Genomic DNA, 17,918 nt, shown 5'->3' on the forward strand with positions numbered 1-17,918 from the left:
ATACTTTAGGTGTTCAATAAATGTTTGTTGAATGAGTGAATGAATGAATGGTCAATTTGAAATCTTAATCATGTTACCTTTCCAAAATCTGTTAAAAGATACCACCGTTTTCCAGAAGATTAGGGATTTAGGACCTTAAACTTGATTTAACAGAGGAAATTTTTACTAATACATCATGCTTAAATACCTCAAAGTAAAACCATAAACCCAGGAATGTAAGGTTATCCATTTGGACTTTCAAGCCAATAATTGATATCTCCTGCCCCGACTGTATTAGATGGTTTCGATGCTCCACTCATATCTCCCCAGCACTCATCCTTCCAGTATATGCTGATAGAATCATGCTGCCACCTGCAATTATCCACCTTAGGGCAGGCCAGAAGTGTACAGGAGTTAATGTATCTGGGTGTAGCTTTCAACCAAGGACAGAGGGGACTGGAAGATTAGTACTTCAAGTTTCTCACCGATTCTTGGGATAACTCTGAGACATGTTCTGTAGAGTTTCACAGAACTCCCCTGAAGTACTGGCAGCAGTTCCCTGCAGGAGTAATTTTTATTCGGTAATGCACCTCTGTTGGCTGCCTTCCATGCCTCCATTCTCAATTCCCACTCCACTTCTGAGTTTTCTGGAAGCACCTCCCAGATGAGCAGTTTGCACTCAAATTATTGCCTCAAGTTCTGCTTCTAGGGGAATTCAATTGATAGCCTCCTAACAACCCAGTGCTGCTTACAGAGCCGTCACTGGTACAAGTACCAAGGCACGGCACATTACGTATCACTCCTCCTAAATCCTATTATTTTTAAACAGATAGGAAAGAGCATGACCTTGAAGAGAAAAAGAGTTTATATGAGGACGGCCAATGGATAAAGGGAAGGAGAGACAGTGCCATTTGTTTTCCATTAATGATGGTGTGAAATGTATGGGCAGATGGTCTAACAGGTGTGACTATAATTTGAGGAGCCTGCTCCCTTGGTTACAGAAGACTGCTATTGTTATTATTATGGAACCACAACCTCATGACTTTATTGTTTCACTTGATGTAACCTTCTCCTTTACCCTTAAATCTTTCTACATCACTGAATTGCAGCCAGTAGATTTATTTTCTCCCTATGGCTCCATCACAAAAAAAGACACACACGTGCACACACACACACACACACACACACACACAGAGTTTTGTGTATGCCAGTGCTAGAAAAGACAAGCTCATGGTGCATGTATGCAATGGATATTGTACATTACACGTCTGTGTGAAATAGTCTTCTGCAGGTTCCTATGTTTATTTTATGAATAATTAACTTTAGTAAAGTTAATTTCCTGAAGATCTTGTTGAAGACTGAAGAAAGGAAGTAAATTGTAAAGAAAAAGACTTTGAAACTTGCCCTTTTTGCCCTCTCTTTGTGTCTTAATGAACAAAGGATAACTGGGCCTTTTTTGAAGCCTTTGCTTGAGTTGAAGACACAAAATGCAACCTGTACTCTTATCATAATATGTTCAGTTCATGAGTACACAAACTTATAAACCGTGAATTTCCCTAAAGTTATTATACCATTTAGAAGATGTTTGCTTGGACGTTTACTTAAAACCAAACCATTGAGGTCTATATGTCCAAATAATTTCCTTCTCTCTTGCTGTCTCCATTTCAGTTTCCTGAGTTTCTGGGAAGGCCTGGTTTCCCCAAAGGAACGATTTCTGGTAGAAGTCTGAAGGTCTGACCCAAGAAAAACAAATCCAGTACAGCCAATGAATTGAGGACAAGAAGGTTTCCAATCAGGTAGGAACATTTAATCTCATACATTACGATCACCTTAAGTAAGGTGTGCTGATAGCTGGATATGATTTAACTGCTTGGAAAAAGATGCATATATATTATATAACCTACCCCACAAGGAAGCTGTTCTCAATTCCCTTAGAGGTTGTGGTGCTTATCAGAGAGTGCCTTGGGGGAAAATGAATACAATAACAGTATGATGCTTTTTTTTTTTAATTTTTAGCTCATTGTTGCCAAGTACACTTGGTGATCTTGGTGCCTGTGGTTGAATCCCAGGAGGTTAGACATGTGGAACAGCACATTAACCCACTTTAGTATTTTCTCCCAAGACAAATCATTTTTATAGGTTGTCTCCATGGTCTTCTAGTTGCTTATCAAAATTAAGCATCAAGTCTTCTAAGTGAGCAATAGCCCCAGTCAGTGTGAGGAAATCAGCTTGGTTCTTATTGGGGCACAGCTTCTTGGTCTTGGCACAAAGTGAGTTCACATAGGGAGTTAGAAGGAGGAGAATGGGGCATGCGAAAGGGGAGTTCTGTGTTCTCATTGACCTATGCATGTTGAAACTCCACTAACAGCTTTATTTTCATTAGCAATTTGTGATAAAAACTTGGGGTAAAGGGAATAATGAAGCTGTCCCATTATATGGCAGGACAAAAGATAGTAGTGACATCAAAATCAGGGCCTATCCATCTCGTTTGCAGTTATATACTGAGTGTTTAGCATAGCATTTGACCCCTCATCAGTATTCAATAAGAAGATGCGTGTTGAATGACTTAGGGATGAATTAATGAACGAAAAAATTTAATATGGTAGAAAATGTGTTTTATCCTTGTATTTTCGTGTGTTGACTTCAATGCACAACCTAGAAATTGAGAATTATGTTTTATGTGGAGGACATACTGAGGACTGAAATCAGGAGACAGCCTCTCAGATAGCTGTGAAGCGGTAAGGGAGGGCGCAGGGTATTTAGAGTTTCTTCCAAAAAAACAAACCAGGTAGTTGGAACATCAAAAGATTACTGTTAATTAAAGAAACTAGACATCTTAAGTTAATAAATGTAGCACTTTTCTATATATGGTGAGATGCAAGAATCTGGTCTCCTGGAAATCAGTCCCTTGATGTTCACTTTAATTATCTAGGGCCAGTATCCTGTTTTCTCCATCCTGAATCCCCTCAGGGTGCGGCTTTGGGTGTGGCTTCAGTGGCTGATGGCTTGATGTCTATAACATCCTGTGTTACCGATAAGGCTGGCTACATTCTTTGTCTACATAAATGACTTGAATATGGATAGCAAATCGGTGGATTTGTGTAATTCTTGGAGCACTTTTATAAGGACAAAGTTAAGGCAATTTCAGAATCACTAGCGGCTAAAATTGCTATTTACACTTTTCCACTGGTAGGTAGTCATCTGCTGTCGCTGTCTTCAGTAATCTGCTGTTGCTGTATTCCCAAGGGATAACAAAAGCCATTTAATTCAAGAAAGAAATGTAAAATTTAGCACAATGCAGCTTCCACAAAACCAAAGACACAAACACACACCCAACTCTCGCAGATATGAAGTAGTAATCTAAAATAGAATCCTGGAACTAATTGCAAAACAAGAGCAAATGTACTCATATTGGATCATTTTATTCTTTTATTAATGTTTGATACATATATGTATTTATTATTAAAATTCAAAGTTGCTATATGGGCCGCGCGCGAAGACATGGGGGAGAAGCTGGAGCTGAGGCTGGAGTCGCTCTTGGGGACCGAGCCCGCCGTCTGCCCGTGGCCGCTGCCGGTCTACGTAAGTGCCGCCCGTCCCCTCCTCCCGGAACCCAGCTCCTCTTCCCCAACGGCGCGCGCTGAGCCCACTGAGAAACGGAGCGACTCGAGTCGCCAGACCCTCTTTGGAGCCCCCCTTCCCGCCCCGCCGTGGTTCTCCGCGGCAGTTTCCAGCCCCCGCGCGCAGGGTGGGCAGAGGGGAGCCGGCGCCGGCCGGGGGGCACAGACTCGGCCGCGGGGACCCCGCGCTTCTGCGGGGCGCCCGAGCCGGTCTGCGGTTGGCTCTGCAGGGCTGGGGACCCCGGTCCCCCCGGGCCTGGAATGTCGGCGGGCTTGCCCTTCTGTACTTTAGGATCTGACATGTAGGGTTTCTTTTTCCTGGTAGTTTATTCTTAGCGCTGTCAACGTGCTTAGTTTTTTTTTGTTGTTTTTTTTTTTCAGGTCACCCTTTCCTCCCTCTCTCCAGTTTTATTGTGTTTCTGTTTTGTTTTGTTTTAGTTAGGCATTTTGTCCCTCTGATCTTGAGTGGGTGGGCTGGCAGGACACTTGGAGAGGAGGCGTTCTGTCCCCTGATCTTGAGTGGCCTTTGGAAAATGACAGGCCAGACGGAAATGTACACAGGCGTCCGGTGATTCCAGAAATGCAGCGTGTCCGGCTAGGTGGGCGCCCGGCCTCTCGTCCCCCGTGGCGGTGTGGTGCGCGTGTTCCTTGTGTCAGGGTTTACGCTTGGGCCCCGCAGCCCACCTTCCGAAGGGAAAGCGCAGCGGGCGCCTTGGGCCGGCGCCTTTGGGGCGCCCTTTCGTGCGCTCGGCTTGCGGGGGACCGGCCTCCAGGCGACCCGGCGGGGAGGCCCGCGCGACCCGGCCCTCGCGCGGGCTCCGTGTGTGTCAGTTTGTGGAAAGTGTGTCGCGGCCGGGGTCGGGGTCGGGATGCTGGGACCACCTGGGAGCCGATGTAGAGGGATATGATTTCCATTTTCAAGGCGCATTCATCCTATGCAGGGAGACAGCCTAACATAAAATTTGCCTAACAAAAAATATATTAACAGGTGGAAATGTGGGACTCGAGGGACATTGTTCCAGCTAATGATTAAGAACTCTCCAGACAATAGGGGCTTCTTAGACAATGGGTGAATTTCCAGGATGTCCGGCCCCCTTCCGAGAAGGAGGGAGATAACAAAATGTAAAAAAGGTGTCTGTCAAAGACCAATCAGGCAGCTGGGGACAAGTTCCCTCTCTGGTCCGAGCCTAAGCCGGGACCAATCAGCAGGAGAACACAACCAAATCTATAATTTACATACGGGGAAGTGGGAACCTATAAAACTGACATATTCGCGCCCAAAAGGGTTCCTTCTTCGACCTCCTGCGTGAGGACCAAGGAACCCCGGTGCACCGGCTTTCAATAAACCTCTTGCGTTTTGCATCGACTTCCGACTCTTGTTGTTTCCTGGGCGAGTCGAAACTCCTAGGAGACCGCGCAGGTCTAACAATATTTTTTTTGGAAATGTACAAATATCTTGGAGACTGAGGAAGTTTGTGAAAATAAATATCATGCACTCTTGTTTAGGTTAATATTTCACATTTTTTGGCTAGTATAATTCTATTTGTATATTGAAGTTTTTTTTTCTATTATATTAAATCTTGAATTTTCTACTATTCTTTTTTTTTTTTTTTTTAATGAAGTCCAAGGTCATTGTTGGTACAGCAATTCATCAGTGAGGACAAACAACCAATTTATTGTTGCTAAACACATTAACATGCCAATCCTTTAAAAAAAAAAAAAAGCCTTGTACAATAATAGTAGCCATGCGTTAGCCACTTTAATATAAAATGTGATCAAAAGTCAAAATACAAGAGTTCAAAAGGCATAGAAAAACCAAAAATTTTCAGTTTTATTACAAGTTTTAGATTCTGGAAATAGTTTTAAAAAAAAAACTTATATGCTAATTTCAGCCCAGGGCTAATTTTTTTACAACCAAACTAAGAATTACTACAAGGGAACATCAATGCAACAAAGAAGTAAAATTTGCAAACCCAAGTCACAAACTTGCTATCAAAGTTAATAATCATGGTAATGGACAGCACCAAAGAGCAACTGATGCCTCAGTTAAATTTGAAAGAAACAATGCCTTCTCTAGGGCAGAGAAACATGCAAACAATTCTGCTTCAAGAAATTTGCATAGAAATAGAAAATGCTAGAGCCTTTACCACAAATGAAATTACAAAGCCTCAACATGTTAAATTCAACCCAAGGAGCACCAAATGTTAAATTGGAGCCAAGGTATGACTCAAAACATTTAATTTCCAGCTATGCAACTAGCAAGATCACAAGAATTTCAGGTGTGGAAAGGCACCCTAGGCAGTGCGCTCTTGAAAGACATGAATTTGATACAACGTAACCTTAAATCAATGCAGACATTCCTGTAAAATTTAAATTTTAGAGGGCACCATAAGGCATCAGGATCTCTTCTCAAAGTCACTCTTGATATTGTCAGCAACAATCACATCTTTATGATCTCATTAATGACCTTTCACAGATCTCTAGCCTGTACACGTACAGCAGAACCCCCAATATCGTGGGAAGCCCTTTCAGTTTGGCCCTGCTTAACGTGTTTGTAGAATGACTTTTAAGCCCAGCCGTGGCCTAAATGGTGTGAAAGGGACTACTCCCTGGGCATCTCAAGACTTCTCTTCAGTCTGAGCTGTCTCCCAGGCCCCTCTCTTCCACACCTGCCCCCGGGGTAAGACTCCAGAACTCTGGGATTCTGAGCCTGACCCCAGGCAACCTCACCGACACCCACCTTTGGAAGCTCCACTATTCCTCATCTCCAGCTCCCCCTGGTGGGGTTCAAAGTGACAGTTTGGTGCAAGGACTTGTAGAAACAATGCTTATTTACAAATTCGTATTTTGTAGACCTTTCCTTAATTGAACACCTGTGACCTTTACAGTCGCTCTCCAGACCCTTTCCAGAGGTGTAGTAGAATATGCGAAGCAAAAGGACATTTTATTTCTACAGGAAGAAAAAGGATTAACATACATAGTAATAACTGTGTCCATCAAGAGTAATTTGTAATCAGAAAATGAAGACAAATGCCCCAGAAGCCTGCATTTTATCGACACTGCCACTTTCCCAAAACAAGAACCTCAGAAACAAGTCACTGGATCTGCTTTCAGTGAATCAGGAGCTCCCACATTTGTATTCCTCAATCTTTGAGAAAAGTACCAGATGAAACTGACCCACCCCTTTTTGTGTAAAATAGTAACTAACTGAACTCACATCTCCACGCCCTCATCCACCTGTTCAATGACAAACAGTAGTCAGTTCCCTTGAAGGAGACTTACACATTTTGGTATTTCTACCAAAAGAATTGAAATTTTCAAGCAGAAAAAAAGTTTAATTACAAGTAGGTGAGTGGCAGCCCAAGTGAAGCCCTTTTACTATGATTTCCAATTTTCTGTTCAATCCACACTGCAGAGATACAAGGAAAGCCACCATTTTGTTTCCTAAATTTTATTTAAGAATTCATACAAAATACTCCAGATAACTGAGTTTCAATCCTCATCTTCCTCCTCTTCTTCATCTTGTTAATCTGGAAGTAACGTAATTCGTAACTTTCTTTGCTGTTGGCAACTACGCGTAACCAATCACGGAGATGATTCTTCTTCAAATATTTTTTGGTGAGGTATTTCAAATACCTTTTGGAAAAAGGCACCTCGGAAGTTACAGTGATCTTGCTTTTGCTTCTTTCGATTGTTACAACACCTCCTCCGAGATTCCCAGCTTTTCCATTCACTTTGATTCTTTCCTGAAGAAATTGCTCAAAATTGGCCGCATCCATGATTCCATCTTCTACAGGATGGGTACAGTCAAGAGTAAACTTCAGGACCTGCTTTTTTTTTGCCCCCCTTCACCACAAGCTTTTTCACTGGCGCCATCGCCGCAGCGGAGGCAGAAAAGCTCTACTATTCTTTTGTTCTTTTAGTCATTTGCCAGGGGTCGAAAAGATGAGATTGAAATAAAATGCTTTTATTCCACTGATTTTTAACAGAAAATTTGCATTCTCTACTTCCAGCCTGTCTGAAACCAGTTTCTAATTGTCTCTCAGGAGAAACAATACTGTTCTTTCACCCAGTACTTTTTTTTTTTTTTTTTTAAACATCTTTATTGGAGCATAATTGCTTTACAATGGTATGTTAGTTTCAGCTTCACAACAAAATGAATCAGTTATATATATACATATGTTCCGATATCTCTTCCCGCTTGCGTCACCCTCCCTCCCACCCTCCCTATCCCACCCCTCCAGGCGGTCACAAAGCACCGAGCTGATCTCCCTGTGCTATGCGGCTGCTTCCCACTAGCTATCTACCTTATGTTTGGTAGTGTATACATGTCCATGCCTCTTTATTGCTTTGTCACCGTTTACCCTTCCCCCTCCCCATAGCCTCAAGTCCATTCTCTAGTAAGTCTGTGTCTTTATTCCTGTTTCACCCCTAGGTTTTTCATGACATTTTTTTTTTTCTTAAATTCCATATATATGTGTTAGCATACGGGTCTCTTGTAGACAGCAAATATATGGGTCTTGTTTTTGTATCCATTCAGCCAATCTGTGTCTTTTGGTGGGAGCATTTAGTCCATTTACATTTAAGGTAATTATCGATATGTGTGTTCCCATTCCCATTTTCTTAATTGTTTTGGGTTTGTTATTGTAGGTCTTTTCCTTCTTTTGTGTTTCTTGCCTAGAGAAGTTCCTTTAGCAGTTGTTGTAGAGCTGGTTTGGTGGTGCTGAACTCTCTCAGCTTTTGCTTGTCTCTAAAGGTTTTAATTTCTCCATCAAATCTGAATGAGATCCTTGCTGGGTAGAGTAATCTTGGTTGCAGGTTTTTCTCCTTCAACACTTTCAATATGTCCTGCCACTCCCTTCTGGCTTGCAGAGTTTCTGCTGAAAGATCAGCTGTTAACCTTATGGGGATTCCCTTGTGTGTTATTTGTTGTTTTTCCCTTGCTGCTTTTAATATGTTTTCTTTGTATTTAATTTTTGACAGTTTGATTAATATGTGTCTTGGCGTATTTCTCCTTGGATTTATCCTGTATGGGACTCTCTGTGCTTCCTGGACTTGATTAACTATTTCCTTTCCCATATTAGGGAAGTTTTCAACTATAATCTCTTCAAATATTTTCTCAGTCCCTTTCTTTTTCTCTTCTTCTTCTGGAACCCCTATAATTCGAATGTTGGTACGTTTAATGTTGTCCCAGAGGTCTCTGAGACTGTCCTCAGTTCTTTTCATTCTTTTTTCTTTATTCTGCTCTGCAGTAGTTATTTCCACTATTTTATCTTCCAGGTCACTTATCCGTTCTTCTGCCTCAGTTATTCTGCTATTGATCCCATCTAGAGTACTTTTAATTTCATTTATTGTGTTGTTCATCGTTGCTTGTTTCATCTTTAGTTCTTCTAGGTCCTTGTTAACTGATTCTTGCATTTTGTCCATTCTATTGTCCATTCTATCTCCAAGATTTCGGATCAACCTTACCATCATTATTTTGAATTCTTTTTCAGGTAGACTGCCTATTTCCTCTTCATTTGTTAGGTCTGATGGGTTTTTATCTTGCTCCTTCATCTGCGGTGTGTTTTTCTGTCTTTTCATTTTGCTTATCTTACTGTGTTTGGGGTCTCCTTTTTTGCAGGCTGAAGGTTCGTAGTTCCTGTTGTTTTTTGTGTCTGTCCCCAGTGGCTAAGGTTGGTTCAGTGGGTTGTGTAGGCTTCCTGGTGGAGGGTACTAGTGCCTGTGTTCTGGTGGATGAGGCTAGATCTTGTCTTTCTGGTGGGCAGGTCCACGTCTGGTGGTGTGTTTTGGGGTGTCTGTAGACTTATTATGATTTTGGGCAGCCTCTCTGCTAATGGGTGGGGTTGTGTTCCTGTCTTGCTAGTTGTTTGGCATAGGATGTCCAGCACTGTAGCTTGCTGGTCGTTGAGTGAAGCTGGGTGCTGGCGTTGAGATGGAGATCTCTCGGAAATTTTTGCTGTTTGATATTATGTGCAGCTGGGAGGTCTCTTGTGGATCAGTGTCCTGAAGTTGGCTCTCCCACCTCAGAGGCACAGCACTGACTCCTGGCTGCAGCACCAAGAGCCTTTCATCCACACGGCTCCTTAATTTGGGATGATTGGTTGTCTATTCAGGTATTCCACAGATGCAGGGTATATCAAGTTGATTGTGGAGCTTTAATCCGCTGCTTCTGATGCTGCTGGGAGAGATTTCCCTTTCTCTTCTTTGTTCTCACAGCTCCCAGGGGCTCAGCTTTGGATTTAGCCCCGCCTGTGCGTGTAGGTCGCCGGAGGGCGTCTGTTCTTTGCTCAGACAGGACGGGGTTAAAGGAGCCACTGATTCGGAGGCTCTGGCTCACTCAGGCCCGGGGGTAGGGAGGGGCACGGAGTGTGGGGCGGGCCTGCGGCGGCAGAGGCCGGCGAGACGTTGCAGCCTGAGGCGCGCCTGTGCGTTCTCCCGGGGGAGTTGTCCCTGGATCCCGGGACCCTGGCAGTGGCGGGCTGCACAGGCTCCCCGGAAGGGCGTGTGGCTAGTGACCTGTGTTCGCACACAGGCCTCCCGGTGGCGGCAGCAGCGGCCCTAGCGTCTCATGTCTGTCTCTGGGCTCCGCACTTTTAGCCGCGGCTCGCGCCCGTCCCTGGAGCTCTCTCAAGCAGCGTTCTTAATCCCCTCTCCTCGTGCACCAGGAAACAAAGAGGGACGTAAAAGTCTCTTGCCTCTTCGGCAGTTCCAGACTTCTCCCCGGACTCTCTCCCGGCCAGCCGTGGTGCACTAACGCCCTGCAGGCTGTGTTCACGCCGCCAACCTCAGTCCTCTCCCGGCGCTCCGACAAAAGCCGGAGCCTCAGCTCCCAGTCCCGCCCGCCCCGGCGGGTGAGCAGACAAGCCTCTCGGCTGGCGAGTTCCGGTCGGCCCGATCCTCTGCGCTGGAATCTGTCCGCTTTGTCCTCCGCACCCCTGTTGCTGTGCTCTCCTCCGCGGCTCCCAAGCTCCCCCACTCCGCCTCCCGAAGCCTCCACCCGCGAAGGGGCTTCCTAGTGTGTGGACACTTTTCCTCCTTCACAGCTCTCTCCCGCTGGTGCAGGACCCGTCCCTATCCTTTTGTCTCTGTTTAGTTTTTTCTTTTGTCCTACCCAGGTACGTGGGGGGTTTCTTGCCTTTTGGGAGGTCTGAGGTCTTCTGCCAGCGTTCAGTAGATGCTCTGTAGGAGTTGTTCCATGCGTAGATGTATTTCTGGTGTATCTGTGGGGAGGAACGTGATCTCCGCGTCTTACTCTTCCGCCATCTTCCCGGAAGTCCCACCACCCAGTACTTTTTGTTTGTTGTTGTTGTTCCAAAGTTCATATCATGGGTCTGTCACAGAAGCAAAATTATAAATTGCAAGTCATTAAGGTATGGTGAATGCCCATCTGTGTAAGAACATGTCAAAGAAATGTTTACCCAGTTGGAATATCACTGGCCAATCTACTATCTACTACTGTATATAGTATGTGTATTAATATCCTAGTGCTGCTATAGCAAAATACTACAAGTATATGACTTAAAGCAACAGAAATTTATTTTCTCACAGTTCTGGTGGCTAGAAGTCTGGAATTGATGTGTCAGCAGTGCCAGGCTCCCTCTGGAGACTCTTGGGAAGAATCCTTCATTGCCTCTCCCTAACTTCTGATGATCATTGGCAAATACTTGGCGTGCCTTGACTCGAAGTTTCATCCCTCCAACCTCTGTCTCCACCATCATATGGCCCTTTACCCTGCGTGTCTACCTCTCTGTGTCTCTTTCTCCTTATAAGGACACTAGTCATTGGACTTAGGGCCCACCTCAATCCAATATGACCTTACCTTAAGTTGGTTAAATCACAGAGACCCCGTTTCCAAATAAGGTCACATTCACAGGTGCCTGGGTTCAGGACTTCAATATATCTTTTGGGGGGACACAATTCAGCTCACAACAGTACTAGATATTATTAGTAGCATGGAGCTGGAAGATCTGGTAGATTTTTAGACCAATGGCAGCCAACATATAGTATATTGATATTTATATCAAACTGACTAAAATTACCTAAAAATTTCCAAAAATGAATAAATCTTCAACTTTGAAACTACTCACCTGCTTATTCCATTTTCTATTCAAAATAAATATACAAAGTATGATGTGTGTGTGTGTGTGCACGTGCTATATGTATCTACATGGATTTATGTGTAGGACTTTTCAAAATCCTCATTTCTAATTTACAACTGTAAAACTGAATTCTGAAGCTTAGACTAGACAGAAATCAGGGCTTCACGTTGAGGTGGTAAAGTTACACATACATCAATTCTGATAACTAAATTATTCAACCAATTACTTTTTTTGCTTTTTTAAATTGAGATACTATTGACATATAACACTGTGTAATTTTAAGGTGTACAATGTGTTGATTTGATGCATTTATATATTGCAATATGATTACCACCATAGTGTTACCTAATACCTTTAATGTGTCAGTTAATTATCACTTCTTTCTTTGTGATGAGAACAATTAAGATCTAGTCTCTTGGTAAATTTGAAGTTCATAATACAGTATTGGTGACTATAATTACTATGCTCTACATTAGAACTTCAGGATTTATTTATCTACTAGTTTTAAGTTTGTATCCTTAAATAACATCTCCCCAATCCCCCAACCTTCAGCCCCTGGTAATCACTATTCTACTCTGTTTTTACAAGTTTATCTTTGTTAGAATCCACAAATAAGTAATATCATACAGCATTTAATCTTCCTCTGTCTGACTTAGCTCATTTAGCATAATAAATCAGGGTCCATCCATGTTGTTGTAAATGGCAGAATTTCATTTTTTTCATGGCTGAATTATATATATATATATATATAATATTATAATATAAATATATATATACATACATATATATTTTACATCTTATTTATTCATCCATTGATGGACACTTCAGTTTTTTCATATCTTGGTTATTCTGAGTAAAGTTGCAATAATGACAGAAGTGCTGATACCTCTTTGATACCTTATTTTGCTGGGAAAAGAATACTCTCTTCGACAAATGGTGTCTGGAAAACTGGATAACCACATGGAGAAAAATGAAATTGTACCTCTATCTTATACTCCTCATAAAAATTAACTCAAAATGGATTAAACACTTCAACGTATGACCTGATACTATAAAACGTCTGGAAGAAAACATGTAGGGAAAGCTCCTTAACATTGATCTTGGCAATGATTTTTTGGATTTGACACCAAAAACACAAGCAACAAAAGCAGAAATCAACAAGTGGGACTATATCAAACTAAAAAGCTTCTTCACAGCTAAAGAAACAATCAACAAAATGAAAAGGCTACCTACAGAATGGGAGAAAAATTTTGCAAACCATATACAGAGTAAAGGGTTAATGTCCAAAATATATAAGGAACTCATACAACTCAATACAAAATAAGCCAACTAAAAAAATGGGTAGAAGAACTAAGTAGACATTTTCCTAAGAAGACACTCAAGTGGCCAACAGGTACATGAAAAGATGCTCAACATTCAATCTGGAACAATTCTTGAGTGTACAAATCCTTCACCTCCTTGATCAAACTTATTACCAAGTATTTTATTCTTTTTAATGCAATTGTAAATGAGATCATTTTCTTAATTTCTCTTTCTGATAGGTATTATTAGTGTATAGAAACACAACTGACCTTTGTATATTGATTTTGTATCTTGCAACTTTACTGAAACTGTTTATTAGTTATAACAGTCTTTTGGTGAAGTCTATTATAAATATTATATCATATCATCTGCAAGCAGAGACAATTTAAATTATTATTTTCTGATTTGAATGCTTTTTATTTCTTTTTCTTGACTAATTGCTCTGACTAGGACTGCCAGTACTGTGTTAAATAATAGTGAGAACAGGCATTCTTGTCATGTTCCTGATCTTAGAGCAATAGCTTTCAGCTTTTCATCACTGATTATGATGTTAGCTGTGGGCTTGTTATATAGGGCCTTTATTATGTTGAGATAAATTTCTTCTATATCCACTTTGTTAAGAGTTTTTTATTAGGAAAAGATGTTGAATTTGTCAAATGCTTTTCCTGCATCTATTAAGATAATCACAGGATTTTATCCTTTATTTTGTAATGTGGTGAATCACATTGATTAATTTGCAAGTGTTGACCCATCCTTGCATCCCAGAAGCAAAGCCCACTTGATCATGGTGTATGATCCTTTTAATGTACTGTTGAATTTGATTTACTAATATTTTATTGGGTAATTTTGCATTTATGTTCATCACATATATTGACCTGTAATTTAATTTTTTTGTATATCCTTGTCTGGCTTTTGTATCAGGTAATGATGGCCTTGTAAGATGAATTTCAAAGTGTTCTTTCCTCATCTATGTTTTGGAGAAGTTTGAGAGGGAATGGTATGACTTCTGATAATATTTGGTAGAATTCACCAGTGAAACCATCTGGTCCTATAACCAAAGATAGGAAATCTGAGAGGAATGAAATATTATGATAAAACATCATAGCCTAATTGAAGTTGGGGGACAAAGTCTTGGTTGCTGTGACAGTAAATTACTCTTAGTTTGAGTAAGAGCTTCTCACATACCACTATGTTCTATTTAAACATGACTAGGATTTCGGGTGATCCTATGACCAGAGCTACTCATCATCAACTGGGCATAATCATATCGTTAAGCCATAAAGTCAAGTGGGCACAGCAGAAGTTGACTGTATAATGAAAATGATACATTCAGGATTAGGCCAAACAGTTTGAATTTGACTTCCTATCTTCTAACTGTATTTTTTTTTTCTTTTCTGTCATTATCCAAGATAATTTTCTTTCTCATGAGTAGTCCTAAATGGTTTCTTTACAAATCTATCATGGTAGTTTTGATATTAATTTGGTGGATGGAAATAGCAATAATAATAAATGTATGTAGGGCATTCCAGTGACTTCTGGAGAGACATGTTCTCCTGATCTGAAAGGCAACAGGAAAAGGAGAGAGAGGGCACAGCCTCTGAACGTTTTTATGTTTTTGCAGAAATGCTGTTACCATAGAAATTCAATGTAGAGTCATGTTAAGGGGTTAAAATATACAAGCAACCCATCTTAAACATACTACATAAGGAAAAATCTGAATTTTGTTATACCTAGTGTAACACATTTAAATTAACATTACTATCACTCAGTAATTTGGCATTGTAAATCTCTTAAACACAAAATTATCATAAACTTCAAACAAATAAGTCTCTCACAGCTTAAAAACAAACAAACAAAAAATGGGGCCTCAGGTTAGGATTCAATGTGACTTTTTTCAATTTTGAAAAACTTATGAGTTTAATAGGAGTTAAGAAGAGGAAGGACAGGGGAGAGATTGCTAAAGGATTTCCTCCTGGGGTGATGCAAATATTCCAAAATGAGATAGTGGTGATGCTTGCAGAACTCTGTGAATGCACCAAACAATGAACACTTAACCACTAATGCTAAACATTGCACACTTTAAAGTGGTAAAATGTATGGTAAGTAAACTATATTTCCATAAAGCTGTTATTTTGAGAAAAAACAGCTTATGATAGGCAGTCTCTTCCTGGGTGCTGGCATTGTATATAAAGATCATATATTACCTAGTTCCTGAAATGTGACCACTTTTCTCTCTAATCAAACTCAGGAGTATATTTTTTCTCTTTGAGTAAAATTAAAACAAAATTTTTAAAAGTAAATGATTCAAAACACAATTTAATTTATACCAGAACATGAATTTTATTAATTTGTAATTAATTTTAAAAACTGATTAAGACTGTAACTCTTAAATTTTTACCTATATTTACTTATTCTGTTTCCTTATCCATAAAATGGGGGCATTTATCATATAATAAAAAAAATGTAAAGCAATTAGAACTTTTCCTAGTGCCTAGAAGGTGCTTTGTAAATATTTATTATTATTAATAAGCAATGCACAGGCCATATTCACTTCTCCAATAGAATATTTTTATACTTTACCAAATAAATTTCTTATTTTCCAGTAAGTATTATTTTTTCCTCAATTTTTTTTCACAAGCTGTCCACTCGAGAACACAAGAATTTTAAACACCAATCTTCAGCTCAATTAGTTTATGAAGTAGGTGTGAAGTCACAAAACTTCAAGATATTGTTTATTTTTTCAGAAGTCACAGGTCTTTTCGGGAATTAGGAGGTTCCCATCACATATGAAAATAAAGTAACATTGTTAAAAGAATACCATTCAACTGGCATAAACATTGAAACATTCTTCAGTTTTATAATTTAGTGAATTCTAAGCTCCTATTTACCATTTCCACACCTAAAATCATGATATTAATCCAATTCCTCATGCTCAGTTCAGTAATGATTATGCATTCTCATTATGAAATTTGGAACTTACCCAGTTGTACCTGTGAGTGGATGGATGCAGCAACCCCAGCCAGACAGAGGGGTGATTACCACGGTCTCAGTCCCTTTAGAAATTTAAGTGTGGGCCACAACAGGGCCAGATTCATGGGCATTTGACCTGGGCAGTCCCACAGGTCAAATGAAGGGCCCCATACTTAAAAGAACCTCATGCTTGGTCTATTGCTCTGCTGTCACTGTTTTGAAATTCTTACTAGTTTTTGAACAAGGAGTCCTACATTTCATTTTGCACTGAACACAGAAAATTATATAGCTAATCCTGGGTCATAAAGCCAGGTAAGCTACCAAATCCTGTGGTAATAATTAAGGGTAGGAGGAAATTAGTATAGGTGTTTGAGGAGGGAGAGGATGAGTATTAATGGTATCCTGAACCTACCTGCAGCAATGGTGTCTGTACCTCTTCCCACTAACCTCTCATAAGTTTCCCCTCAGAAACACGGACAAGAACTACGGAGGAGGGACTTCCCTGGTGGCACAGTGGTTAAGAATCCGCCAACCAATGCAGGGTACACGAGTTTGAGCCCTGGTCCGGAAAGATCCCACATGCCGCGGAGCAACTAAGCCCGTGTGCCACAACTACTGAGCCTGCACTCTAGAGCCCGTGAGCGACAGCTACTGAGCCCTCATGCCTCAACTACTGAAGCCCGCGTGCCTAGAATCTGTGCTCCACAACAAGAGAAGCCACTGCAATGAGAAGCCCGCTCATCACAATGAAGAGCAGCCCCCACTCGCCGCATCTAGAGAAAGCCTGCACACAGCAACAAAGACTGGACACGGCCAAAAATTTTTTAAAAAATTAAATTAAAAAAATGATTCTGGTTCAAAAGAAAAATGCATATACAAAGCTTAAAAAAAAAAAATGATGAAGGAGCTGTTTTCCAAACCTCATGCACAGAGAAGAGAATCTGTATGAAGCAAGGGATGGATGGGAGGTGTCTTGCTTACATCTCTATTCAAGGAAGACTTCTGCAGGAAGGATAGCTGGTTGACAGCCTCCAGCTGCCCCAAGATTGGCCAATGTGTTCTTGCCAGACTGCTTCCCCAGTGACTAAGCACTATGACGTACTAGAATCACTATATTCCTGCCCACCCCTAGATTCCTAGAATCCCTGTAATGGTAGACTTTGCTTAGGGAGTCTGATTACCTAGTCAGTTAGCTAGCATCCTCTCTCTCTCTCTCTTTCAAATATATATATATAATCGCTATTGGGATCATGGGTAAATTTTTGTTTCTTTCACCCTGCTTTGCTTATGTGTATTTTTTTTTTTTCTGCAAATACATGTGCTACTTCAAGGACTTATAATATTGTTGGAAATCATCAAGAATAACACATTTTGTGATCTGTTTGAAAGGAATAAATGATTTCACCCACCTACGTTTACTGACTACTCATGAAATGCAAAGCTTCACCTTACTTTACCCTATCATCAGAAAAATGATTCCAGTTTTGGTACAAAAGGATACTTCCAAGTATCCTTTCTGCAAGATTGTAGAAAAGCAATCTCATGTATATTACATGATAGCTTTTACATGAATTACTGCTGCTGCAAATCAGCGGGCAATGTATGTGGACAAATACTCAATGTTTTAATGTTTTTTTAAGTATAGGTTGCACTTTTGCATTTCATGGTGCCTTTTAGAATTAACTATATCTTTTTTATTTTTTCTTTAATGTCACAAACTATGTTTTGAAATATTCAAACACATGAGAAAAAAGGCTTATTGAAGTAAATATTCTGCAATTAGTATTTCTCATGCCACTTATACCATGATTACATGAAATGTAAAATCACTGCTTTTGAGTATTAGGGAAAAAATAGAAGGAATCATAATTATAGGCAAGTTTTATTAGGAAATGTTTAGGTTAACTCTGAAATTCAAGTATAAATAAGATTTTTTTAAATCTCA

The 17,918-nt window shown here is 40.5% G+C and overlaps 1 long non-coding RNA gene and 1 pseudogene across 1 annotated transcript; one reads left to right on the forward strand and one right to left on the reverse strand.

The window, feature by feature from the left end:
* The first annotated feature begins 3,480 nt into the window (after nucleotides 1-3,480).
* Nucleotides 3,481-17,385, forward strand: LOC137228068 (uncharacterized). Its single transcript, XR_010945129.1, has 2 exons — nucleotides 3,481-3,561; nucleotides 16,442-17,385. It is a non-coding gene; the product is annotated as an uncharacterized lncRNA (long non-coding RNA).
* Nucleotides 7,035-7,475, reverse strand: LOC137228063 (large ribosomal subunit protein eL22 pseudogene; annotated as a pseudogene).
* Nucleotides 17,386-17,918: the final 533 nt, after the last annotated feature.

Source organism: Pseudorca crassidens, chromosome 7, assembly GCF_039906515.1.
Source record: "Pseudorca crassidens isolate mPseCra1 chromosome 7, mPseCra1.hap1, whole genome shotgun sequence".
Classification (NCBI taxonomy): Eukaryota; Metazoa; Chordata; class Mammalia; order Artiodactyla; family Delphinidae; genus Pseudorca; species Pseudorca crassidens.